Source organism: Silene latifolia, chromosome X (genome assembly GCF_048544455.1).
Source record: "Silene latifolia isolate original U9 population chromosome X, ASM4854445v1, whole genome shotgun sequence".
NCBI lineage: Eukaryota > Viridiplantae > Streptophyta > Magnoliopsida > Caryophyllales > Caryophyllaceae > Silene > Silene latifolia.
In genome coordinates this window covers 271,262,529-271,278,041 of record NC_133537.1, presented here as the reverse complement: position 1 = coordinate 271,278,041, position 15,513 = coordinate 271,262,529, and the positions used below count along the sequence as shown (strand labels likewise).

At 33.8% G+C, this 15,513-nt stretch overlaps 1 long non-coding RNA gene across 2 annotated transcripts; it reads left to right on the top strand.

Moving 5' to 3' along the window:
- The first annotated feature begins 6,723 nt into the window (after positions 1 to 6,723).
- LOC141621811 (uncharacterized) lies at positions 6,724 to 11,857 on the top strand. 2 transcript variants are annotated; one of them, XR_012532693.1, is made up of 7 exons: positions 6,724 to 6,873; positions 7,066 to 7,175; positions 8,305 to 8,376; positions 8,810 to 8,898; positions 9,091 to 9,207; positions 11,263 to 11,351; positions 11,514 to 11,857. It is a non-coding gene; the product is annotated as an uncharacterized LOC141621811 (long non-coding RNA). The 2 variants fall into 2 exon arrangements; XR_012532692.1 differs by lacking the exon at positions 11,263 to 11,351.
- The last annotated feature ends 3,656 nt before the right edge of the window (positions 11,858 to 15,513 follow it).

Genomic DNA, 15,513 nt, shown 5'->3' with positions numbered 1-15,513 from the left:
ACAAAAATCGTCATGGTTTTGTTTAGAAAAGGGTGATCACGTATGGTACAAACAATATACAAGCATTATAACGGGATGCTGAGTGCATTTTAAATGGGTTTTGGTTTCAACCCTGGGTTGCCATACCGAACAATCAAACCCGAAGTTTGTGGAGAGGCTCGTACCAAACAAGAGTAAGGCCGATTCCTAGTCCATTTCCTCAAGTAGTGAAAGTCTTTGATACAAACAAGAGTAAGCACCATGGTATGGATGACGTCAATCGCTATCCATCCTTAGGCCCAAATAGGAATTAGGACCGTTTAGACGGGACGATTGGTCGAGTGGGTTGGGTTGGGCCTAGGAAGGCCGAATAAACGATCTAGGAAGACCGAGTTATGAAAACCGACAATTGTCTTGTACAAACTATTCCCTAACCTTGTTCAAGTTTCACTCTTTTGGCTACACGTAAGTGTATTATCCCCAGCGGAGTCGCCAAACTGTGGACAATGGGCCCACGGAGGCGCTTGGGAGAACAAGCGTTTGCATTTGTGGAGTCGCCACCAATTTATTGTGGAAAATTGGAAACCGTTCGAGTACCTCGTGCCATGTCAAGACACAAAGTAGTGACATGAACACCAAGAACTCGTTACCCTTGGCATTCTATGTCTAGAATGACTCTCGTGGATGCCAATGAACACGGATGTTCACAGAGATCTGGAGTAAGGGGTGAGGGTAAGTATTAGGAAGCTCTTTTGATCGAACACCTAATCCCGCCCGCCTCGATAGCGGCCTCTACTAATGATTAGGGAAATTTTCTATACTCGATATATCGTCGATTTATGCATGCAATGCAACATCCATAGAATTAATCCTAGCATGTGAGAATTAATACTAAATCGGTGAACACGTAATTTAATCATACAATTGATGTCAAAGTCGGGATTTAAGTTCAATTACATGTGAAGGCATACAAGTGATAATAAAGAAATACAATAAAAAATACAATAACGGAAAATTACAATAAAGAAAATTACAATAATTACATCGGGTTTAATGATTTATGTCGAAAATACATCTAAAACGGATAATTTGGAAAAGAACAAAATGAATGAATTAACGAATAGGAATTAAGGCGATAATACGAATAATAGTTAATTAATTACGTAATTAAAACTAGGTCGAGGCAAAACGGGAGTTCGAGAGATGAAGTCGCCAGAACAGCAGCAGAGCTGCGCCCTGGAAGAGGCGCGGCACGCTTGCTCTGCGTCTTCCTTTGGCTGGCTTGGCCGTGAAGTCGGAATTGCGAATTGTTAATGCTCGTTGGTGATTTTAATGATTGATTAGTATTATTTACTCGGATGAAAGTGATTAACAGATTATTTACATGATTAATAGTTATGAAAACGATAAACATGGATGAAACGGAATTAGGATGAATTATACATGATTTATAAGGATTAATTAACAAATTAATGAACTAAATAAATTAATTAGGTTAAATATGATTAACTAATGATGAATATGATAATAAACAGGTAAGAATATATCAAAGGTCGAATTCCAGAAACCCAATATGAATGAATCGAATTTCTACAACCCGAATTTGACTTTAATGACGAAAACCCGCAAATATTAATTACTTGGGATTGAAGTCGGGAATTTAAAAGATGAATTATATGTTAATGACGATGAACAATATACATGTCAAATTATTATGCTCATATTGTTACATTAAAACAAGGAACAAACGAAAGAAAAAAAAAATAAACAAACTAACAAAAGACGAAGGAAGAAGAAAGGAAGCAGGAACTGCGGCAGCCTCACGAAGAGGCGCAGCAGGTACTGCGTCCCTTCGAAGAGGCGCAGCAGTTGCTGCGTCCTATCTCGACGGTTGTCCTCTGATAATCCGTAAAAAGGGTTTTAAACAAAGGGTTTTAGAAATCGGTTTTAATTGTATTTTCAACATAAATCTTACAACATGATTACAATAAATAAATAACAATAAGCACAAGAGAGATTTACACCCTCAGACTTACATGTTTGACGAAACGAGATGAACTAAGTTAACGTTTAGTGATGCTCGACTCGAATGTAACAAAAGTGCCCTCGTACGAGGAAAACGAATAAGATTGATTAAAGTTGATTATGGTGGAGTTGGTCAAATTGGTCGGTCATGCAAAACGAGGCTGGTACTCAGAAGGATCCGAGCTTACGTGGTCGAAAGTTCAAGCACGTAGACGCCAAAAAGTAAGAACGTGGTCTAGAATGCAAAGGTAGAAGAGAAGGGCGGACACTCGCGTGAGAAATATGTGAGACCGAAGGTCTCTATTTATACTAATCACGTGGAGGAAGTAGGGTTTTCGGAGAGACTTTGGAAGTGAATCTTGAAAAGATATGAAAAGATACGAAAAAATACGCAGAAAAGGACTTGGGAAGAGGCGCAGCAGGCACTGCGTCTCTTGGAAGAGGCGCAGCACCTGCTGCGTCTATTCCCAAGTGGTTTCCTTCTGCGGAAGAAAGATTTCCGTGTTTAGTTTATGGAATAACGGAATAATTTGGTTTTCCTTAATATTTTGTGAGAATATTACGGGAAATTGTTTACCAAAGACTAAAACATTTATAAAATATGGAATAGAAATATCCGGAACATTCCAGAACATTCCGACTCGGCATTTTAATGGCTGTCAGAAAATGAAGACGGTTTTAGGTCCGGACTCCAAATGTACTCTAATTACTGTCAAAACGACCGTATCGGCGCGTAGATGACAATTAAGAGGTAGACATAAATGTTTGAGCGATCACTTGACGATAAACTTACGAACTGTCACAAATCGTTCCGCGTACCAAACATGCGGCCCAATCATCACCGGGTGGTTTGCGGGAGGTGCAGAAATGAGGTATCTACAATGTGGTATTTTTTTTATTATAGAAAATTATTTATAATTGATATACATCTCCCCAAATAGGCTTTTACTTTTTTTTTCGGTGGGCACTAACTCAATTATCATTCAATGTGTGTTTTTTTTAGTAAGAATTATCCGTCAAGACGGCAATATTGTATTGTAATTTGTCACTAAGCAAATATTATATAATCAAATACAAAATACAAATCTATACTATATAATTAAAAGGCTAGGCAAAAGCAAATAATTTTATTCCACATATTACTAGCAATTAATTTAATTCCAGATAGGATTAACAATTAATTTACTTTCTATACATTTTAATTATATACTTAGTTTATTTATTAATTACCAAGCCAAAAAGAAGAGCAAAAAAAGGAGTAGCAAAGAAATGGAAAAGCAAAAAAATGACAAAAAAAGAGTAGTTTATTATTCACATTTCACTCAATCTCATCCAATTCACTTCCAATTCCACCAACACTAAAATACCAACTACACTCCCTTACTATTATCTATCTATGATCTATCTATCTATTCAATTTACTTAAAAAACTGCATAAACAATTTAATTTAATTTCACATGGCATTTCTAACATTTAATTTTAATCCACATGACATTTTTTAATCGATTAATCCATAAAATATTATATTATTATTAATTATAATTAAAAGGGTAAAGTTAGCAAAGGTTACCTAAACCATTTAATTTTATTTCCAATGACATTTAATAATCCATTACGTCTTCTTCTTCTTCTTCTTCTTCTTCTTCTTCTTCTTCTTCTTCTTCTTCTGTTGTTGTTGTTATTATTATTGTTGTTATTGTTATTGTTATTATTATTATTATTATTATTATTATTATTATTATTATTATTATTATTATTATTATTATTATTATTGTTATTATTGTTATTATTGTTATTATTGTTATTATTATTATTATTATTATTATTATTATTATTATTATTATTATTATTATTATTATAATTATTGTTATTATTATTATTGTTATTATTATTATTATTATTATTATTATTATTATTATTATTATTATTATTATTATTATTATTATTATTATTATTATTATTATTATTATTATTATTATTATTATTATTATTATTATTATTATATACAACCAAAAGGTTACCTAAATCATTTAATTTTATTTTACATGACATTTTTATAATCCATTCATTCATAAATTGTTGTTGTTGTTGTTGTTGTTGTTGTTGTTGTTGTTGTTGTTGTTGTTGTTGTTGTTGTTGTTGTTGTTGTTGTTGTTGTTGTTGTTGTTGTTGTTGTTGTTATTATTATTATTATTATTATTATTATTATTATATACAACCAAAAGGTTACCTAAATCATTTAATTTTATTTTACATGACATTTTTATAATCCATTCATTCATAAATTGTTGTTGTTGTTGTTGTTGTTGTTGTTGTTGTTGTTGTTGTTGTTGTTGTTGTTGTTGTTGTTGTTGTTGTTGTTGTTGTTGTTGTTGTTGTTGTTGTTGTTGTTGTTGTTGTTGTTGTTGTTGTTGTTGTTGTTGTTGTTGTTGTTGTTGTTGTTGTTGTTGTTGTTGTTGTTGTTGTTGTTGTTGTTGTTGTTGTTGTTGTTGTTGTTGTTGTTGTTGTTGTTGTTGTTGTTGTTGTTGTTGTTGTTGTTGTTGTTGTTGTTGTTGTTGTATTATCATTATTATCTATACAGTAACATAAAAATGATATTTTGAGCAATTCCTTAAGTGTCAAGTGACATCATCTTACTCTAGCTAAGTGATCATTTAAGAACCTTTATAAATTTTCTAACATAAATGCACTAAATTTTTCATAACCCCATGAATAATAATCTTGGTAACTAAAAAGACAAAGAAAGATAAATATGCACTAAATATTTTATAACTACATTAGTAATGATCTTGGTAACTATAAAGATAAAGAATAAAAATTGGTTAAATAAATGACTAAGTGATTATGTAAGTAACTAAAAAGACAAAGAATAAAAAGTGGTTAAATAAATGACTAAGTGATCATGTAAGAACGACCTTCACAAACTCTCTAAGAAAATATGTCGTTAATGATCTTGGCAACTAAAAAGACAAAAAAAAATGGTTAAATTTACTCATTAAAATAATTTTTACATCTTGTAACTCCTTATCTACTCACCTTACACTAAAAATCTCCAAGGCTTGACACTATTCATATGAATAGTACAAAACGACTCCAAATCTGTCGTTTACACTTCTTGGTTTCGATGGGCCTTGCTTCTGCTGCTGGGTTCTACACGTTGGGCCTTAATACAAACATATCCATTTGTGTCGTTTTGTCTATTAGAAACAGGCCCTTCATTACACTACAAACGGTCCTTTTTTTTTTCTTCTTCTCCTTTACATTTCTAAACCTAGAAAATCATCCCTCCTTTCCCGTCTCTTATTTCCTTTCCCCTTTTCTCCTTCTTGGCTGCTTATTTCGAAAGAATGCTGCGTTTATTGAAGCGGATTGATTGATTGTTCAACAACAACAACAACAACATCAGAGCCTTAATCCCAAAATGAATTGGGGTCGGCTGATTGATTGATTGATTGATTGTTCGGATTTGATGTTTTTCAGCTTCCGGAGATCGACTTAATGGTGAGTTTCTAATGATATGATTTATTTCATTTACTTTTAATCTATAAATTTTAATTGCTTTTTCAATTGATTAGGTTAATCTGATTGGTGATTGTCGGGTTTTGATGTATTGCTGGACCTGCTATATTCACTTCAGTTAGTCAGTACTCCATGGATGCTTTCACTCAAACCTTTGCTGGTCAAGTTTGTGAGTTTGAGCTTGCTGCTGTTTCCATGGAGTACTCCATCACCGCTGGCCTCGCTTTCGATGTCATGGTACCTTTTCTAATTGCTTTTGTGTAGTTTCTATTTTTGGATTTAGTTTGACGGGTTTTGTATCTGGCTCGATGACTTTACTAGCTAGCTTAATTGTTGCGCATATCTGCAAAGACGTTTACGTTGATTTTGGAGTTCTCTTTAAAAAATTCATTATTGTTGTTAAGTTGCTGAAATTTGAGACTTAAGATGAGAGTTGCAAACAACTATTTACTAATTATTTTGTAAGCCCGTCTTATGGTCAGATGGTTTATCTATACATAAAAGCACTCAGGGTTTAACCAGTAGAAGGACCGTCACACTATGCCAATTTTGTTCTATTATTCGTGCTTTCAATAAACGAGGCGACCGCCACAGAATTTTTAGCCATTGGTTAAATACAAATTGGTAATCATTGATGATTAACTTAAGCTAAAGAACATAATGAGCAACATTACTAACTTTTTCAAGCTCATAATTGGTCTACTATAATAGACGTTCTAGCTAACTTGCCTATTTTCTTTTTGGGTTTCTCTTTGTAGAAACCTACTTCAGCGACCCTATTTAGTTGCCATTTGATAAATTAATATGCTCATGGAAAATATATTTTGAGTTTGTTTCCATTATGATTTCTTCGGAAAAATGCGAGGTGTTCTTTTGGTACGAACCAATGATGTGCTGAATCTCTGCTCTAAAGTAAGATTATTTATAATGTATAATGAAACAATTATTTTGTGTTATAGTTTTTGAGTTTTTTTATAAAACCGCCTTTTTATGAAGTATTTTGTTTGTTTGTCATCTTTCATTTAGGAAAGCGCAAATCTTAGATTTCTTATATATTTATTAATATGTTTTCATGTTAGCTAATACAAACTTACAAACTCTTCTCAATTCTATATTGTTTTAGCTACACTCCTCAATCTGTTATATGTTTTTCCTCTGGTTTGTACTGACTTGGATCGATGTGTGAAGATTGTTTCTCTTATACTATGGTGGGAGCACCCGAGAACTCATCCATATATGAAGGGAAATTGACGACTGTGATGTTTCTTTCTTTTGTAGAACTACTTATGATGTAAGCCTGACTGATGATAGCTGGCCAGAGGATGCTTTTTATCTCATTAGCTTGATGTGTAAGTTCGATTGTCCTTGCTCTATTACTGGAATATTTTTACAGCTTATATGAGATGATGTAAGGTAATGTGTTGGTTTTATATCTAAGACCACTGAGACCAATACAAATTCTTATATTCTTCTTTTAATTATAAAGTTAATGTGTTGGTTTTATATGTAAGACCACTTCATTTATGTTTTGTTCTTTCCAGTAGTGCTGTTCTTTCACACTCTTTTTGAGTTTGGGGCCAAGGTGAAAGGCAAATTCCAAGGTGCTTCAGCTGTCATTAAGTATCGTGTTCCAAAAAAAGGTGTTCTTAAGGTTTGATCTCCCTATCACCCAAGCCAATTATTTAAATTGTCGATGATGCTTTTTCTTGTGCCATCTCTGAGGTGTTCATCTTTTGCTGCAAGAGTGTGTAACCCATGTTGTTGTTTCATTTGAATAGTATTTAAAATCAACACTTTACTTATTTTCCTTCCAAAATTCAGCGTCTTGGTAACCTAAGCCCCTCAATTATTTGCTTTCACCTCTTTCGAGCTCTCTTGCTCCAAAATATCACGGTCATTCCTCTAACGTCTCACCTTCAGTCTCTGTTTTGGTGTGAAATTAGGCAAAAATGGTGTTGAGTGGTGTTAAGTGTGCATATGAGGTGTACTCGGTAGTGAAAGAATGTTTGATGTTTGTGGTTCGATTAGTGTGAATTTGCGATTGTTTGGTGGTTTTTGAATTGATTATGTTGTTAATAAGCCTGTGTGACTAATTGATTAGTGTGAATTTAAGATTGTTTGGTGGTTGCAAGGCTTGTCGATTTGTGTGACTAATGATTCCTAGGAAAAGTAGCTAAACATTTTGTTTCTACCTATATGGACGGCTATACATTAAATGACCTTATTTGTGATCAAGTAGCTTGTCCGATGAGCTTGACATGGCCGCTTATAGTTTTTTTCCTTTTCAGTTGTTGCTTTCTGCTCTTCATTATTGGTAGTATATGTAATCTAGAGATTTTATGTACTCCGGACTAGAAAATCCTTATGTTGATGGGCTTGACATGGCCGCTTATAGTTTTTTTCCTTGATGCAATGCTTTGAACAGGTGTTAACAATGGTGTTACTGGACCTCCCTGGGCTGTTATGCTTTACCACGTATATACTGTTGGTCCTCTAATTGGCTGAAATATATTATCATGTATAAATGGGATTTAGATCTGTTAGACTCCAACTGCATTGCTGGCAGTATTTCTGCATTTCAGCTGTTTTTATATTTGTAACTTAAAGCTGTTTATTCGTAAATGAAAAAGAAAAAAAAAACCTTGAGGCTGATCTTATGTGTTGATACATGTTTACTAGCAGGTCTTTAGCTTACATGCTTCAAGGGGCCAATTTCTTACAAATTGATTTGATTTTAAATTATATGATAGTGATGCTGGGTAAATTTTATTGATGAGCAGGCTAGAAGTCGTTCGACTGATAGGCTGAGGGCTTGATATATATCAGTAAATTGTGCAATATATGTTATTCAGGTAAGTTTGGTTTATTTTTGTTCATCTTTCTTTCATGTCATGAGACTTTGTGTCAGTTCACGGAGTTGGTTCACGTTATATTTGCATATGCACAATCAACGAGCACACCAGTAAAAACAAAAGTTGTGAACACTCTTGTTCAATGGACTTTCTAAGCAATATCTCCAGATTAACAAAGTGTTTATACTGAAATAAAAGTTGTTGAGTACTCTTTCGCATACGAAATGTTTCAAGCAGATGCCTTCACTGGGCAATTGCTAGAAAGTAGTCAAGTGAACAAACTCTTATCTACTTCAATGCAGTTTGACCTTGCTCAGATGGCATTCTGATAACCAACTACAATGCTTACTGTAATCTGATAGTCTAGGTGGATTAGATTCCTTGGGATTGTGTTGTTTTGATGAGGTAATTTGATGATTTGGCCTGAACTTAGGTGAAATTTTAGTGAGTTGATTGAGCATTGGAGGTGAGCTGGTGATAAGATTGGATCTTGCGTACGGAGGGATGGAGCTGGCGGCTAAGGTACTACATAATTGCCCTTATCTCCTTATTTTAATTTGTCGTTTTCTGGATGTTGTTTTTCTTTTGCTGAGAAATAGATGTGGTTGGGTAGTTCATTTATGTACTTTTTGAATTGTCTTTATTTATGTACAATTATTTGTATTGCTTGTTGTTTTATAGTCAACTATTAATATTTTTTATGCTGTCATCAAGCTATGGGAAGGTGCTCATTCTTGATGGCATTGTATTCAGTTGAGAGAGAAGGATGAATGTGCATATCAGAAGATGACGGTTCATCTTATCTTTTGCTCCATTGAATCTCCTAAAAATGTGAGTGTTGATGTTTTAAACTACTCTTTCTTTACATATTTCATATGTCCTTGGAGGAAGACGCATGTTTCTCAAGTACTTTCTGTTCTGCATTTCTTCTGAGGTTCTCAAGGCGAGTCTTAATTTGGCCTGTTGGGCGACATGGGGAGGGATATCCATCTGGCCATTCTGATCTTGTACATCCATTGCTGTTGTTTTGGCTTTTAGAAACTGGGCTTCATTACACTACAAACAGTCCTCTTTTTGTCTCCTTTCTCTTTCCAAACCTAGAAAATCATTCCCCCTTTCACGTCTCTTATGGAGATGGGGAGGGCGAAGGAAAAGGGAATGGATGTAATAAGCGAAGGAGATGGAGAGGGGGAAGGAAAAGGAAATGGGTGTAATAAGCGAACAAGGGGTAGAGGGTGTCTGAACAAAAGTGAGGGAGACGGATAGGTATGGGGGAAAAAGAAATAAGTGGATATGTGGCGAAAGAGATAGAACCAGTGGAAAAGTGAGATGAAGGGAAATGATGAAATGCGGAACAAGTGAGTGAAGGATATGGATAGGGAGGACAAGAAAATGGGTGAATATGTGGCGAAAGAGAGAGAAAGAGATGGAACCAGAGAAAAGGTGAGGGAGGGAAATGATGAAATACGGAACAAGTGAGTGTAGGATATGGAGAGGGAGGAGGAAAAGAAAATGAGTCAATATGTGAACAAAAGGACGATAGAGAGAAAGATGGGGGAGAGAGTGAGGGAAGGGATGAATATGTGAACAAATAAGGAGAGGAAGGAGATAGATAAAATGATGAATAAGTGAACAGAAGTTAAGGAAATGGGGATGGAGTGCGAGCGAGGGAAGAAAAGGAAATGGGTAATTATGTGAACAAAAATGAGAGGGGGAGGGAGAGGGAGAGGGAGAGGGAGAGGGAGGAGAGGGAATAGGTAACTTTGTGAACAAAAATAAAAGAGAGAGGGGGAGGGGAGGGGGAGGAGGAGGAGGGAGAGGGAGAGGGAGAGATATATGAAAAGCCGGTTTTAATGTGATTGAACATTGTGAAGCACATTGTTAATATGTCATTTGTTTGAAGTAACAATGCATGAATAATGGCTACTCATTTCATACTATCGGGAGGCTATAGAGCTCCAATTTGCGACAAACTACTTAGGTATGAGGATACAAGTGCCTTGAACATGAAATGTAGGAAATGTATATATACTAATTATGGAGATTATTTTATGTTGCATCGCAGACTTTAGCATGAAATATGCGTTGAACATTCTTATATTCTTCTTAAAGTTACTTTTGTTGTATAACATGTCATTTTTCTTATATTCTTTTTATCCGCGGTTAGAGTTGTTAATGGGATTTCAGGTTGGTGACAGAAAAAGAATACGTTTCTCGCATTGTCATCTCTGCTGAAATACCCCGTTCATACCAAGTGAACTTAAAATCTCACATTTCATTACAAAATTAGGCGAACATAAAAACCCAAATCCAGTATTTTATTATCTAATTTTAGGAAAAATGGAAGTGGGCAAATAGGTCTCTTGTTTGCTGAAAGGGTTATTTTGTAGGAAAAACAGTAGATTGTATTTTTGTTATTTCCTTAACTATAGTCTAAGTATAGCTTTCTTTAGTTACAGGTAGTTTATTCACTAATAATACAGAAAGCAATGATAACCAAGTAAATCATATAAGTACATGGAAACCGAACATCGAAGAAACAAAGTAAAAGTCACATTGTCATTTGAAAAAATAAAATGTTAGATACAAGATATTATGAGTTAAGTACTGTGAACACAAGACATTTATGTCAAAGAATAAGTCACTTGGTTCAAATTTGACATGTTTGTAGTCTTTTGGGTGAGGGCCTGAAACTGAATAGTGTTTGAAGTTCTTTTTGTTGTAAATGACTCAAACCTTTTAATGTGGCTGTCTCGGGGGACATGAGGGCTACAACATTGGCGAGGTCAATCACGCGATCAAATAAATGAAATACTCAAGCTTTATAATTAAGTTTTATGTTAAGTTTTGAGTGAATATTCTTCGCCTCACTATTTTTCCCAATAGCGCGAGGAGCGGAAAGAAAGAGAGGCAAGCACCAAGTTGTTCGCAATAAAAGAATACACATGCATGACAGCCAACGAGAGGAGAAGATAGTGAGTTCATCATTTTAGAGCCTAATTTTTTATTTGCTTATGAATAATTGAGATTATATGATATGCTAAATGATTGCGTGATAAAAAGAATGATCTTTATTAGTTGTTTCGAATTATCTTGGTTTGATGGTTGTGACACCTTTATGTTGTGTTGTTGGGTAGGTGACTACAAAGACCAAGTAAATTGGAAAGAGAGGCATCAAAATGGGGAGACCGAAGCCTGAAGATAGACGAGCTAGGATTAGAAGTTTAGGCTTATTTAGAGCAAGTAATTTACTCTCCACTTAGTCTGTTACTTACAACAGAAATTCGAGATGATGTGAATTTTGTAGCGAAGGCTTATGTACAAGTGAAGGTGTTGCTATAAAGAGTCCTAAGCGGCATACTTATCTTGGGTTTCGTAGAGGTTGATATGTTGATTAACGTTCACCTTTCAAGGCAGTAAATGTTGCTTATACGCAAAATAATGGTAATTGTGTTTAGTGTCTCCATAATTCAATTGCACATGTAGGTACTGGTATTTTTTTGTCCGATTCAACTAAAGATTCACTTCAAAATAACTGTGTTCACAACTCTACTTTAATCATCTAGATATCTTGCTATAGTCTTGTAAATTAGTTAAGAATGTAATTTGGTTTCAAAGAAATCACTCAACTAGACGAATAGAGCTTTGTTATTTAGCGAATTATCACATACTTAAGATGGTTTCTAGAACACATGTTTCTTTGTAGTTATTTTTGTCTCCTCCATACACTCAAGGAATAACACTACGCCATCCACTCAAGGAATAACACTACGTTGTTGTAAATATCTTGTATGTGCTAAAACAAAAGCAAAGTAGCCATTGAACTTACGCACCGAAGACAGCAATCGTGTAATAGGCACACACAAAAATGCTCTTCTATAGAAAGGGTTATCGTGCTTGCTAACTTCAATGACCATTGACAACATGATCAACCAAATAAATAAAACTAATACGGGGTATAAAACTATCAAGCATCTATAATAGTCCACGAGAAAATCGTAGCCCCTGCATGAATCGATACTAATCCAAATAAACGATTCACAATATCTTGGGGTATCGCGCGCAACGCGTGCGATACAACAACTAGTAATTTATTAAAGTCTAATTCCAATAACTCTCATTTATCATTAGCACTAGGAGGATTTATTGAGATCAATTAGAACCGAGAACTCAAGATATATATCAATTAAAAGCCATATAATGCAAGATTATAAATAAGACCACAAAAAGGCGACAGGACTTCCATTCACCTATAATTTTTTATTTGCATACTTTTGTTTAGTCTTTTACACTCTATTCAATTGGATTCTAATTTATTTTCAAGGTATACTTATCAAGGATCTAAATGTGAAATGTCAAGGTATAAACAATTAAATTTTCATTCTTTCTACTTTTATTTCACATATACCAAGTATTTTTGATTCCCTTAAGTAATAAGTTTGATTTAATGGTTAAAATCCTCGAATATTAAAATGGAATACTGACTTAGGGGTTGTTATTAAGACAAATCAAACCATCATATAGATTCAGGGCTTTTGGTGTCATTCCTCATTCTATAGTTTTGACTAATATCACAAAATTTTAAAATATCCTAACTATAATATATCCCCAAGTCAAAAAAGAAAGTACAGAAAAAAGCTGAAAAACACTTTCACGAACAATACACCGAAAACAAAACAACAACAAATGTCAAATCCGTGATTTTCACGGGTCACAAAACTAGTTAATTGTAAAAATGGCTCATGGAATAAAATTTAATGTTTTATGTAGTCTTTAAACTATATTGTATAGATTGATAATATGTAGATTATGATATTGCGCCATGTCACATTAAATTTGTCATGTCACATTTAATTTTGCCTTGTCACATTTGCCATGTCGCATTTAATTTGCCATGTCACATTAACCTTTTAATTATATTATATAGTTTTGCATAGTTGATAGGATTCTTGCATGATATAATTGTTCATATGGTATTTGATAACATGTAGAAGTTGGATGAAAGTAATCATACGTATGTCATGTTTTGAGAATGGTTGTTGCGTGTTGGTGTGTGAGGGGCATTAGCCCCATCCTTTAGCATTTAATACCGCATCTGTATTCGGATTTCACCAATACTATAGTTGGAGTGTGATTTGTGATAGATGTTAGTAAAATAGTCGCTTGTATAAGAAAAGTATTGCTTTGTCGGAAATTGCAAACCATAGAGAGGCACCCAACCAAGTGCGAGCTAGTACTCGATGACCGAGTATCAGTCACTCGACCGAGTGAACCCTATCACTCGATCAAGTGGACCATTTTCCAGAAACTTGAAAGTTTCTGGAAGTAGGGCCACTCGACCGAGTGCCATTTTCTTGGTTGTGAAATTCGCAAAATTTGCATTATTACCTTATTTCTTGCATTTTTTCATCGTTTCACGTAACAAAAATACCAAAATATCTTTAAAATTTTTCCTAAGCTCCATTGTTGATGTTTGTTGCTTAGACTTAAATTTTCTACTCCATTTTATTCTCTTAATTCTTTCTAATTAAACAATCTGTATGGTTTTCTCATTGCGTTTAATTTGTTCCAATTGGATTTTGTTTAAATCTACGCTAACTCCTTCAAATTTCGTCAATTAATTGCATGCCTTGTTTAATTCATGATATTAATCACCTTTTATACCATTTATGATGTCAAGTGTAAAATTTCATATTGAATTTTGCCCGAAAATTTTATGAAATTCTCGAGTCAATAATTAATTTGGTGTTTATTGCATGGTTGATTGTTTAACCAGGACTAAAGTTGGGTTGTTATTGCTAATTGTTATCATATGTTTGAAATCTTGTCTTGAAAATTCTATCCCGAAAATTTTGAAACCTTAATATTCATGTGGAAGTTTTGATTTTCGCATTTAAAAAGTTAGCTTAGTTGACTAATGAGGCTCAAAAACTTTGTCACGCTTAAGTTTTGATTTTTCTTTGTTGGTAACGGTGTGTATAATCGTGAATCAAAATTCCATCTTAAGATGTTGCCCAAAAAATTTTAAAATGAATAATTTTGATCTTTGCGCTCAAAACATGATCCAATTGTTTCTTGTTAGTTAGTTCTTATTGATGTTGCATTGTGTCACATTAAACTAGCAGTTTTGCTTTACAAATTGCCTCAAGTTTTGGACATGTAAGTTAGTTATACCGACAAATTCGATTTTTGTACTCCACTTTCTTTGTCTAATTATGTCATAGAAATTTAAATGTTGTTTAATGATGTTAGGCATGGTCCCAAAATTTAATTTTTTTTGTTTTAAAGTCTTTTTGAATTAATTCAGTAATAATAATTCAATTTCTATTAGTAAAGCTATGTATTGTCTTAAGTTGGTAATTCCGCCTTAAAATTTTGACCAAATATTGATTCCTTCTTTTATCTTAAATTTGACTTAACGGCGTTTTAAGGCAATAACCTTATGAGTATATCACTGTAATAACATGGTTTAAATCGAAATTTCCGTTTTAAAAGTGGACCGATTTCTTTTTGAGATTTCATGTGTACATCCCTAAATGTTGATTTTTATATTTGAAACATGGCTTAATTGTCTCATAGTGCCCCCAACCTTGTCAATGTTGATATGTGTGGAAAATTATAGTGTTGATGCTCAAATTTTGATTTTTGTGCTTAATGCTGGGTTTTATTGTGCCGCAAGTTTACAATTTTGTTAATGATGTTGTGTATGGTCTTAAGTCGAGAATCTCACCTTAAAATTTTGCCCAATAATTTTTTTTATATATCATGGTGTATAAGATTAAGTTTTAATTTTTGTATTTGAAACGTAGTTTCATTGTTTCGTAGTGTTGCAATGTTTGTTAATAATGTGTTGTTTTGCTTATATATGGATCAATGCTTTGTTTACCTTTTGGGTCGTATAGTTTTGATGAGTAAATAATTTGTGATGAGTGGTGTTGTATTTGAGAGTTATGAGTATGAAACATGTGTTTTATTGGGATTAATGCAAGTTTCGTTTGAGTTGGGTTTGAACCGTGTAAGTAGGAAAGTGTATGATTCATGTTTGGAAAGTAGGGGTAGTAGGAAGTGACTTTAGGTTGCGTAAGGTGCTTTGGAATTGAGTAAGATAATTGTATGAAGTAATTAGTGGATAATGAG